Genomic DNA, 13,092 nt, shown 5'->3' with positions numbered 1-13,092 from the left:
CCCTGAGCTTCCTCCAAATGCCCTTGGCTGATGGAAACCACCCTTGGCCTTGAAATGCCAGCCAGCAGGTCAAGTTGCCCCTTAAGGCCAGAGTCCAGCTCTGGGGTGGAGGGGTGGGCTTCTTCACCCCACTGCAGCAGAGCGGGGGCTGCCAGAGCCAGTGATTTGCACCACACATCGGCCCTCCTCTCCCTCTGCTCAAAAACCGCCTGGACTCCCACTAACCTGGGGCGAGGCCCAGAGCCCAACGGCACCACCACCCTGGGGTCAGGCCTGCAGCCTGCTCCCAGCCCCGCCCCTCTCCCCTCTATGCAGAGGCGGAGGGAACTCTCGGAGTTAGGGTCACAATTTGGCAGCAGGCCAGCACCAGGCCTGTGAGGACAGTGGGGCCCTGCCTCAGGGGACACAGACCAAGAGACCAGCCCCACTTGCTCTCAACAAAAGCAGAGTCACCTATTTCACAGATGTCCCAGGCCCCTTTGGGACACCGTGCGCTTGAGCCTGTCTCTTCTTGCTGTGTCCTTGGGACCCCACCATCCAGTGGCGGGCACGGGGCTGCACAGAGACCGGACTTGCCTGCACCTTCTCAGGCCCCCCAGGCTGTGCAGTGGGAGGCCCCAATTCTTACTCTCAGCACCGCCACAGCCGGGGGCTGGGCCTTTCTCAGAAGCTCCCAACTGCCAGGTCAGATGCACTCATTTACCACTTTCTCAGCCACATGTGATCTCTCCAGAACCTTCTGTGGCTCCCCATGGCCAGCAGCAAGAAGTTAAACCCCCTCTTCTGATTAGAGCTCGTCCTCAACAACTGGTCTCACTTCCTCCCAGCCTGGTGTCCACAGCATGGCCATAGAGATGGTTCCAGAGCTCAAATCCCGTGCACGCCCTGCCCTGCTGAATGTTGGCCCAGGGTGGGAGCCCTCGAGCGCTCCCGGTGGGAAGTAAAACAATGCAGCCACTCTGGAAAACAGTTAGGTGCTTCCTCAAAAAGGTGAAGGTAGAGTTACCTTATGACCCAGTAATTCCACTCCTAGGTGCCACCCGAGAGAACTGAAGACGTCTGACCACACAGAGACTGCACGCAAACGTTCATAGCAGCATTACATTATTATATTATACATAATTGTATTATTATTGCCAAAAGTAGAAACCACCCAAATGTCCATAACGGATGAATGGATAAACAAAATGGGGTCTGTCCATACAATGGGATATTTATTATTTAGCCGTAAAAAGGGAGGAAGTTCTGACACACACTACAATGTGGATGAAGCTTGAAAACATTGAGCTAAAGTGAAGTAAGCTGGACTCAAAGGGCCTCATACTGTATGATTCTATTTATGCGAAATGTCTAGACTAGGCAAATCCACAGGGACAGCGGATTAGGGGCTGGGGAGAAAGTGCTGATGGGCGAGGGGTTCCCTTCTCATCTGGGATGATGAAAACATTTCAGAACTAGGTAGAGGTGAGGATTAGACAATATCATAAATGTACAAAAAGCCACTGAGTTGTACACTTTAAAATGGTTAAAATGGTGAATTTTATGTTACGTGAATTTTACCTCAATTAAAAAAACACAGATCAGCCTGGGGACTAAACCCAGATTCCTTGCTGGGGTTTAAAGGGTCCTCACTGCCCCCACCAGAATGACCTGCAGTTCCCTGAGTGCATCAGCATCTCCTGCCCCTGGCTTTTGCACATGCTGCCCCTTCTACCTGAAATGTTTTTGTCTCACACCTTTGCTCAGCTAAGTGCCCTCTGTCTCCTCCCTCCCCAGTGAATGACACCAATCTCATGCCCATGGTTTGTACAAGTGACCAGCAGGACTGCACAGGAGTGGAGGAGCCACCACCTTTAAAGGCAGTGGCTGGGAGTCTGGTCTCAAGGGTTAAGTGCCCAAGTTTCAATTTCTGCTCTGCCACCAGCTATGCAACATTGGGCAGGTAATTCAACCTCTCTGTGCCTTTGCTTTCTCATCTTCGAAACAGGGATAATATTAATAGCACCGAAGCCCTAGGGTTGTGGAGAAAGTTAATAGGGTTACCACATGCACAGTTCAGAACAAGGCCTGGAACCAATCACTGTATAAATATTAGCTGTTTATACAATTACTGTTTACTCGGGAAACGAGTTGTCATGCAGGCAGCAGCTGTGGCGTTTGCCAACAGAGCAGTTGATGGTGCCCAGGCCAGACTGTCGCCTCCAGCTCTGATCCACCGGGCCACCCTGGCCCTTGGACCTGCGGCCCTGTGCCAAGGAGGCAGGGCCAGCACTAATTATTATCCCCATATTTAACAAAATTCACCAACTGAGTCCTTGTCTGGGAGAGTGAGGATGGACAAGCCAACTATCGTAAAGTGAGCAGCAATTACTCGGACAGGCCCAGACGGGCTCCAAGCAGACACCAGGTGGGCACAGGGCTGCGGTTTGCAGTTTCTGGAGGCTTCCATGGGGAGATGACCTTCCTCCAAGATCTGAAGAAGGAGAAGTGACCTTGGCCTGGGGGGAGGGGAGCCAGCAGAGAGGGTCTGTGGTGGGACCTGGCGGGGGGTCTCCCAGGGGTGAGAGCAGCATGCATGTGTACGTGTGTGCAAGGAGGTGTGTACGCATGTGAGTGTGTGCGCATGGTGTGTGTGTCCTGCCCAGTTAGCACCCAGCCGCTGGTGGAAGAGAACTCCAGGAATGCTGGGTCACCCAGGGTCCTGTCTGGACTGAGGCACCCGTGGGAGCTGGGAAGAGCAGACTTCCCTTTCCAGGTGCTCTGTGCCAACCCTATGACTAACAGAGCAGAGGCGGGCAGCCCCGACTCGTACCAGGAGGGAAATGGAAGGGAGTTTGTGCCCCCATTCAACCTCCCACAGGCTAGGCCGGGGTGGAGGCCAGGGCTGGGCTCTGATTCTAGCACCAACGGGCATTTGCTCTGGAGGCAGCCACTAGCGATACATGGCTATTTAAATTATTAAAATTAAATACAAGTGAAAATCCAGTTCCTCAGTCTCGCTGGCCAGGTTCCGAGGGCTCAGTGCTCAGAGAATGATCTGGTCTTGGGTGTCAAGGGGCCAAGGGGGAGACCCCGTGGCCCAGATTGAGCCCAGCCCCCGATTAGTGTCCCTGTCCTCCCCACGGAGGCCTCGGTGAGCCTGACTCCTGCACAGCTCATTTACCTGGGTCAGATGAGGGTGTGAGCCTGCAGGAGACCAGGTGGATGGAAGGGCTCCACTGTGCCAGCCCCAGGGGGGTCCTAAGGACATCCACAAGGGTGAGCATCACCTGTCCCTCTGCAAAGCAGGGGCCTCTCTCCCTGAACAGAGCTGGTTCAGATCTGACATTTGGAGTCCCGAGCCTCGGAGCTGCAGGAGTGAGGGCTGCTTGTCTCCCATAACTGGACGCTTGGACCTTCTCCCACCCACCGGAAGCCACGAGGGGACTGGCCGCCTGGGCTGGGAGTGGCTCCAGTCTTTGGCCTTTGTGTTACAAGGCCCAGCACTGCGTCACTCAGCCTAGGGGCACCCCTGTGCCCTACCCCCAGCCTCCCAGGAGGCAGAGGCTCTGCTTGCACAGCACATAGTAGGTCCTCAGCATTTACAGATTGAAGGGACAGAGGGGCCAGCAGGGGCCCACTGTGCCTCTAGCAGAGAGGGCTGGGCAGGACCCGCCATGAAAGCATGTCAGCTCTGACCTTTGAACCCAAGCTCCTTGCCCCCTCTTTGTGTCTCCCTACCTGTTCCCTGGCCTCAGGGAGTGGTTTCCAGCCTGAGTGGCTGGCTCAGGTGGGCCTGTGAATAGCAGGTGTTTTCTGGAGTTTGCCCCACTGTCATCCAGGGCATGTGGACTCGAGCAGGTTCAAAGTGGCCCCACTCCCTCTTCCTGGCCAGAAAGCAGTTCCCTGCAACTCTTCTGGAGTCTGGGGGCAGCGTCCCTTTGCCCCCAACCCTGCTTGGCCCACATGGAATGGTCTCTGGTGGTGATTCACCTGCTGGCAGCCTTTCTCCTGGCCACATCACCTCTCACCTCTGCCCTACAGCCTCTGGCCCAGGCCTAAGCCCCACCATCCTCTGTCCACCATCATCTCCTGCCAGGGGGGTGGCCCCTGTCCTCTAGTCAGGGTCTAGACCTGCTCCTGCCTCCCGGCCCATACCCCTCTCCAGAGAGCCCCTCTCAAAGCAATGGGGATGGGTAGGGCTGTAGATGCTATCCCAGGTGCCAGGGACAGCGGCCCCCGGGTAGGGTGATGCCCACACAACTGGAGCATCTGTGGTTTTGGCCTGGCCTGAAAGGAGTCGAGGTGACCCCCAGATGCCCCTCCCTGATGGGCTGTGCTGCTGGCCTGCCAAGGCAAGGCTGGGAGCATCATGCCTGTCCCTGGCCTCTGGTGGTCTCACCTCTCTCATGGCCCACACTGTGTGCCCCGTGGCCAGGCTGCCTGGGAGAGCCCAGTTCTGGCCCCCAGCCCTCATGTTCAGACCTCTGATCTCTGCATCTCCGGCTGTGCTTTGTGACTGGGCAGTGAGTCACTGGGCTGAGTTTCTGTTGGGGGCCACACCTGCCCAGGTGAACAGATCCTCTGCGATTGCCACCCAGTGAGCTGGCAGCCACGGGCACTTCCCCAGCACCCTTTCCCCAAGGCCTCAGAGCTCTGCTTGGGGCTCCTACCACACATCCCAAAGGGCCTGTAGAGCCATCCCTGGTGGGGTGAGGGACAGGGCCTCTGATGACAGAGGGACCCCCCCAGCAGCCTCCTCCAGCGTGGAGACCCCACCAACTCAGCTGGTAGAGGGTAGTCAGGTCAAGGGACCCAGCCCTGGCCAACCCTAAACGTGTTCTCTTGGGAGGCCTCCTGGTGGGGTGTCCTGTGTGCTGGAACAGGAGCTGAGGGTTCCGGGGTCAAATCAAGGCTAGACTTGGAATACTGTCAACTGGGGTTCACAACAGTGGTCTGGGAGCACAGGGCGGGTAGGGGTGGCGGCCAGGCAGGATCTAGCACTGTCTGCAGGCAGGATGCACGAGCATCCTGGGAAAGGTCAGCTGCTGGGATTGTTGGAAATAACCGTGGTGACATCGAAAAAGGGCTGAGGTGGTCAAGGCAGCTGACTCCAGAACAGCTGTGCTCCAACCAAACATAGATTCCAGAAATACAGATCAATTCAGAGCAAACCCAAAGGAATTGGAAGGAAAAAATTAAAATTAAAAGGGGCATAAATCAATGGAGGAGGGAGAGAGGGAGGGAAGAGCAAAAATGAACAAAACCAAAAACTGGTTCTTTGAAAAGAGGAATCACATGAACGAAGGCTGGCAGAAAGCAGAGAAAGCGAGAGGATGCAGACCCAATACTCAGGAGAGGAAATAACTGCAGACACAGTACAGATTCTAAGTAGGAGAATCAGGAACACATAAACTAATAAAAGTGAAAACCTGAACGAAGTAGATAAGTTCCTGGAAAAACATAAAACGAGAAAAAAAAAAGAAAAAGGTCAAAAAAGAAGCAAAGAACAGGAATAGATCAAGAAGTGGTTGTCAGGCCCTTCTCTCCCCAGCTTGGAGCCCAGGCTGCTCTTCAAGCGAGTCCCACCCAATTCCAGGCACCAGTTAATTCCTGTCTTGGACAAAATGTTCCAGAAAGTAGAAAAGAGTAGGATGTGTCCAGCTCACTGCATGAGGCGTGGGCAACTGCGGCTCCAAACCAGACAAAGACCAATCAAGAGAGCCTGAGAGGCCCGTCTCAGCCAGAAACGTCGGTGCAAAAATCGGAAATAAAATACTAGGTGACTGGACCCAATTGTAAGTGGGAAATTGACCTCCTGGTCTGGGTTTCTCCAGTTTAATATCAAACATATCAATGCCATTCATCCCATTAATAGAGGAAAAGAGAAAAATCCTGTGATTAATAATAGATACAAAAAAAAAAAAGCATTTGACACTTGTGTTGAATACAGTAGATTTCACCTATTTTGTTACTGATTAAAAAGCTCCTAGCCCAACAGAAATAGAAGAGCATTTCCTTCACGTGATGTAGGTTAGACACCCAAGCGTACAGCACCTGTGTGTGCAATGGAGAAACTGCGGTGGCCAAGACTGTGACCAGGTCAAGCTACCTAGTGACACTGATGTTTCACACAGTCCCAGAGGCTAATGATCCAGCAATCGTGCTCTGCTCTCTGCTGAATGTTGGTGTCCCCCCTAGATTCTTATGTTGAAACTCAACCCCCAGTGTGATGGTGTTAGGAGGCGGGACCTTTGGGAGGCATTAGGTCATGAAAGCAGAGCCCTGACACGGGATCAGAGCCCTTATAAGAAAAGGCCCGAGCGCCAGCTCTCACTCTCTGCTCTCCGCCGTGCGGGGACGCAGCGAGAAGATGCCTCTGCAAGTCGGGAGGCAGGCTCTCACCAGACACTGGATCTGATGGCACCTTGATCTTGGACCTCCAGCCTCAGAACTGTGAGAAATAGATGTTTGTTGTTCAGGCTGCCTGGTCTGTGGTGTTCCATCAGAGGAGCCCGAACTAAGATGTGCTCTTACTTTATCAACTATGAGTCAAAACGTAGGTCCCCGCAAAAACTTTCATGTGAATGTTTACAGCAGGTCCATTCATAATTGCCCCAAACTGGAAGGAAGCAAGACATCCTTCAGTAGATGAGTGGATACAGGCACTGGAACATCCATGCAACAGAATATTACTCAGCAATAAGGACTGAACTACCAGGCCACACAAAGGCATGAAGGAATCGTAAATGCATGTTGCTAAGTGAAAGAAGCCAGTTGAAAATGGCTCCATGCTGTATGATTTCCTTTATATGACATTCTGGAAAAGGCAAAACTATGGAGACAGTAAAAAGATCTGTGGTTGCCAGGGGTTGGGGGACAAAGGGCGGAATAGGTGGAGATAGAAGGATTTTTAGGTCAGTGAAACTATTCTTACGTTACTGTAATGCTGGATACATGAAATCACACGTCTGTTAAAACACATAGACTGTGCAGCAGAAAGAATGAGCCTTAATATATGCAAATTTAAAAGAATCATTTAGGAGATGGAAGGGTGGTTTCAGGATGGAATGACAAAAGAATTAGCTGCATCACAAATGTATGAAACTTTCTCACTGAGGGGCTGGGGAAGGTGCTGACCTCAGTCACCTGGAGATGAGTGGGGTCTGTGAGACTAAAGGTGCGGGGAGTGCACACAGACTGTGCTGTAGTTGGGAGAGTTGTTTCCCATGGGCTACTGGTCAATTCTGAAACCACCGTCCATGTGCACTGGAGCTGAGCCCTGAGTGCAGGGGTGGGGGATACTGGGAGCCAGGGTTCTCGCTGATGGAGTGAGTTTACAGATAAACAAGAGGGAAGGTGGATTGATCCAGAAGGTGATGAGTTAGAGTTGGAGACATCAATAGGAACTCATGCTTAATATGGACACTTATGGGAAACATAGACACATTTACCAACGTGTGTATATATGTGGATTAGCACACACACAGACTTCTCCTTGTTCTGTCAGCTGAGAAGTAATGACACCAAGTAGCAACAAGCATACTTAGTGCCCAGATCTTGGTCTCTAACACCATTCTCCAATAAAAGGAACCAGGGCTCCAGGGGAAATGACTGGTTTGAGGACTGGGACAGTGAATATACAAGATGATCCTGGAGCATCTTACAGTGCTGGTGCTATGGACTGAATTGAGTCCCCCCCACCAAAAAAATTCACAGGTGAAGCCTTGCGCCCAATGGGACTGTATTTGGAAATGGGGCCTTCAAGGAGGTAACTGAGGTTAAGTGAGGCCTCGGGGGGGCCCTGATCCAATAGGACCAGACTCCTTACGAGAAGAGGAAGGGACACCAGGAGTGAGCACACGGGGAAAGGCCACGTGAGGACACAGGGAGAAAGCAGCCGTCTACATGCCAAGCAGAGAGGCCTCCGGAGAAACCAACCTGCCTTGATCTTGGACTTCCAGCCTCCAGGACTGTGAGGAATAAATACCTGTTGTTTAAGCTCCCAGCCTGTGGCACTTTGTGACGGTATCCCCAGCTGACTAATGCAGCTGGAAAGTAAAGAAGTGCTAAAAACCAAACCAGGGCCAGCCCGGTGGCTTAGTGGTTAAGTTTGGCACACTGTGCTTCAGTGGCCCAGATTCGGTTCCCAGGTGCAGACCTACACCACTCGGCTATCAGTGGCCATGCTGTGGTGGCAGCTCACATACAAAAGGAGGAAGATTGGCAACAGTTGTTAGCTCAGGGTGAATCTTCCTCAGCAAAAAAAACCCAAAAAAACAAAATTAAACAACAACAACAACAACCACCTACAACCAGGGGTTATGTTAAAGAACACCAGCTGAAGGAACACCTGATGGCTAAAGCTGGGACAGTATTGGATTAAAAAACAAAGAAAAATAGATAACTATGAGTCCACACTGATATAAAAATGACTGAATAAATAAATGAACGGAGAGAAGAAACCAATCTGTGCAGAAGAATTCCAAATAACGTATGCAGACGCTCTGCCCCTAGGGAGGGGCATAACTCTCTACTCCGTGAGCATGGGCTGCACGGAGCGACGCCCTCCCAAACAGCACAGGACGGAAGGGGAGGGAAAGAACAACAAGGGGAGGCCTGGCAAACACACCTCAGCCAGCTCACCAAGGTCACGTCAGCAGAGACGAGTCCCGAGAGAGCACGGACCCCTGACGGGACGTGAGGAGGAGGCACTTGACCCTGTGCTCTTCCTCCCCCAAACCCGCAAGCCCGCGCTCCTCATGAGAAAGCATCAGACAGATCCCAGCAGAGGGACAGTCTGCAAAGTCCCTGAGCAGCGCCCCGCAAAGCTGTCGCAGTCATTGGGACCAGGAAAGTGTGAGACCATCCCAGCCAAGAGGAGCCTGAGGAGAGGGGACGACTGGATGTGAGGTGGGCTCCTGGATGGGGTCCTGGAGGAGTAAAGAGACACTAGGTAAAAACTAAGGGAATGGAACAAGGTGCGGACTTTAGTTCATAATAATGTATCAATATTGGTTCATTAATTCTAACAAATGCACCATACGCATGTAAGATGTTATTAACAGGGGAACCGGATGTGTGGTATGTGGGAACTTGTACTATCTTCACAACTTTTCTGTAAATCTCAATCTGCACTAAAAATAAAAGTGCCTTAGGCTCCTGATTATTTTCATAAGAAGTTAAAGAGCTTCTCCATTATTCCTAGCTTGCTAATGATTTTAATGACTGTGTATTTAAATCTGTCACCCCCCGAGATGAAAAGAAAACATACACACATCTAGGGTTGTGGTTGCCTATGGGGTCAGGGGAATGAGAGCAGAGAATGAATGAGTAAAATGTAAATAGATGAAAACAGAGAGGGCCTTGCACTGCTGAATCATGTTCATATTCCATGACCTGAGGTGTGCAAACTCCACCCTCAGAGAAACAAGGAAATTGGCTGTGACGTTGGAAGGCTGTGTGCAAGCTGCAGAGGCTCCCTTACTTTCTGGTGAGCTGGGTGGAGCCTCCGAGCCTCAGTTTACTCTTCTGTTGAAGGCAGGGTCAGAAAAGGGGAGGCGCCAGTCACAGTCCCCCCACCTCGGGAACTTCCAGGTCAGAGGAAGGAAGTGCTGAGCAAGGGAGGCCGAGCCACCCAGAAAGACCAGTGTAGCATTATTGAGAAACTGTGGGAAACGGTTAAAAACAACAAGAAAACCGAAATGTTGAGACTTAAGAAATACACAAATAGAAGTATTTCGAAATATACAGAGAGAACTAGAAAGTGAGGTGTTAGGGACAAGGGAGAATTCCCTCCACCCCTTTCCTCTGGTTCTTATAGCTGGCCAAATAACTAGAAAGGCAGGTTAGCAGGAGAAAATCAAAGTTTAAATAATATGTATACGCGAGAGAAATCCAGGAAAACTGAGCAACTCGCCACAATGGCCAAAGATGCCCCCTTATATGTCATCTCAACTAAAGACAAGAGAGGATGTTGGGGGTGGCGGTTTGGGACTCAAAGGGGAGGAAGGCAATTCATGTGAAGATGGAAAAGAAACGTTTGTTAGACAACTGTTTGCTGGGCCCCCTGTAGAGAATGTGGCCTGAGACACAGAATTTCAATAAGATGGTCTTGTTGGTGCCTTTCTTATCACACTTATTTTACATTATACCGTAGTTATCTCGTGGCATTAGCTCCTTCCTGGATCACGCCTCCTATCTTAAATCCTTTTGGGCAATTTGAGGGAAGGCCAAATGTTTTTCCTGAGTCTTCCGAGCCTTTCTTTCTTTCTTTTTTTTTAATAAAGATTTTATTTTTCCTTTTTCTCCCCAAAGTCCCCCAGTACATAGCTGTGCATTTTTAGTTGTGGGTCCTTCTAGTTGTGGCATGTGGGACACCGCCTCAGCATAGCTTGACAAGCAGTGCCATGTCCTCGCCCAGGATCCAAACCAGCGAAACCCCAGGCCGCTGAAGCGGAGCACGCGCACGTAACCACCCGGCCATGGGCCGGCCTCTTCTGAGCCTTTCTTTTCAGCTTGAAATAATCCCCATACCAGAGTGGCACATCTTGGGGCAGCCTGCTTTGAACCCCATCAAAGGAAAGAGGGAATGTGGAAAAGTTATACTCATGAAAGATCTTTGGGGCCTGATAGACCTAAAATCACCCTTGTTAACTGTCCCTCTCCTGGCATTGCAGCCTGAGCCCCTGTACCTTCCCTGGAGAGCTGCACCAGGGGCAGTCCTCGAGGAACCACGCCCGGCCAGGGATTGACTCTGATGTCTGCTTGCTTCTTTGGAGTTCCGTTTTCTTGAAAATCTGGAGGGGTGTGTGTGTGTCGGGGGTAAGTCCTATGGACAGATGATCCTGGGTTTGGGTCACTTCTGGGGTCTCCTCTCCAGGTGAGGGTGCTGGGATACTTCCTTAGGGGGGCCCAATTTAGCAAATAAAAATACATGCTACTCGGTTAAACTTGTACTTCAGATGAACAAGAAATATTTTTAGTATGCGCAATATAGGTAGACACATAGGGAGCAAAAATAGATTAGTGGTTGCCTAGGGCTGGGGAGAAAGGGAGGGAGAGTAACCGCTCATGGGTACAGGGTTTCTTAGATAGTGCGGATGACTGGACAACTCCAAACATACTGACAACCACTGAACTGCACACTTTCAATAAATGAATTTTATGGTAAATGCATTGTATCTCAATAATGATCCTGCCATCAATCTGGCAATCTCCCACGGTCCTTCCAGGGGCACGTCCTTGTCACCTCGTGGGGGCCTCGGGACTGCGTGTCGGGCTCTGCGGGGTTGGCCCTGGCGTGGTCCCCAGGCGCCCGCGCCGCCTGTCTCTGGGCCACCGGGTGGGTCCTAGGTCGCGGGTGCGGGGCCACATGACCAGGCTTTGCGTGACCAGAGCCCAGACTCACACGTAAACATGTCTCCTGGGCACGGGACGTCGGGCTGACCACCCCCAACAACCCTGATCCGGCATCGGATTCGGGATCCCCAGCCCCTCCGTCACACCGCCCCCGCGGCGCCACAGAAACCCAAAGCACCGAACCACAGACCTTCCAAACAGCACCAGCGGCTCCGCCTTAAATAGACATCCGTGGGCCTTGATTGGCCAGTTAAAGTCACGTGCCTAGCCCTGGTCCAATCGCCGAGGGCGCAGCTTATGGCACTGTGATTGGCCAGGCCTGGTCACGTGCTGGGTGGACGGTGTTGGGCCCGCGGCGAGGGGTCCCGGGTACGGCGGCCGGGAGGGCCAGGGACGGAGGGCGCGGTCGGCCAGCCGGGACCTTGTGTCGGTGTCCCTACAGCTTCCAGGGCCTTGCTCGTTCCGGCCCCGCTCAGGGCGCTGGAAGTTCAGGTCTGCGGATGTCCGCCCGGGACAAACCGGTCGTCCAATATGGACAACCAAGAGGAGTAACAATCTTGTCGTGGCCCCACCCCGACGTGCTCATCCGCCCTTCAGGGGTTTTGTTTAATGAAAAATTTCAAACCCAGCGACTCTAAAGTGATTTGACACCGAACACCGCACGGAGTCAGGCATTAACCTTTGCCTCCATTAGTCCATCTTATTGCTAGACATGTAAACGTGTTATAAACAGTTAAAACATAATCTAGGGGAAAAACCTTTAAAGCAAGAAAATGCTGAACATCTTGGGGATCGGGGGAGAGCAGCACCCGAATAGATGCGGGTGATTGGGAACGCTCTGGTTTGGGAGCTGGATGTAGGTTTGAAGGTGTGCATTGTGTTATACCATATGGTAGATCTATATATATATTTTTAAGTTATTTTATGAGGTCATATTGGCTTATAACATTGTATAAATTTCAGGTGTACATTATTACATTTCAGTTTCTGGGTGGACTGCATTGCTAATAGTCTAGTTGCCACCTGTCACCATGCATGTGTGCCCCTTTATCCCTTTCGCCCACCCCCTTCCCCTCTGATCATCAGTGGTGAGCACTGATCTGTTCTCCTTATCTATGTATTTGTTTATCTTCCACATATGAGTGAGAGCATACAATACTTACCTTTCTCTGTCTGGCTTATTTTTCTTAGCATAATACCCCAAGGTCCATCCATGTTGTAGCAAATGGGAAGATTTTTGTCTTTCTTGATGGCTGAGTAGTATTCCCTTGTACATATATATACGTATATATCACATCTTCTGTATCCATTCATCCATTGATGGGCACTTGGGTTACTTTCAAGTCTTGGCTATTGTGAATAATGCTGCAATGAATATATCATTTTTATATTATTAAATTGCAAATATCTCTACACTACGCCCAAAATACTTCACACATATCATTAGCTGGTAGTATTTGTTTATAGATTTTTATTGTTAAATTTACAATGACGTGAACAAATCTTAATCATGCATTTGCTGAGATTTAGAAAATACATACAACTGTGTAATCTAAGATGTTCTCTAGATGACTAGAACATGTTCATCACCTCAGAAAATTCCCTTATGCCCTTCCCATTCCATGTTGTGAAATTAATAAAAGAAACCCCTGCTAAGGGGCTGGCCTGGTGGTGTAGTGGTTGGGTTCATGTACTCCACTTCAGCAGCCCAGGGTTCATGGATTTAGATCCCAGGCATGGACCTAGCACTGC

Source organism: Equus przewalskii, chromosome 10 (genome assembly GCF_037783145.1).
Source record: "Equus przewalskii isolate Varuska chromosome 10, EquPr2, whole genome shotgun sequence".
NCBI classification, from domain to species: Eukaryota; Metazoa; Chordata; class Mammalia; order Perissodactyla; family Equidae; genus Equus; species Equus przewalskii.
Note: the sequence above shows the minus strand (reverse complement) of the source record.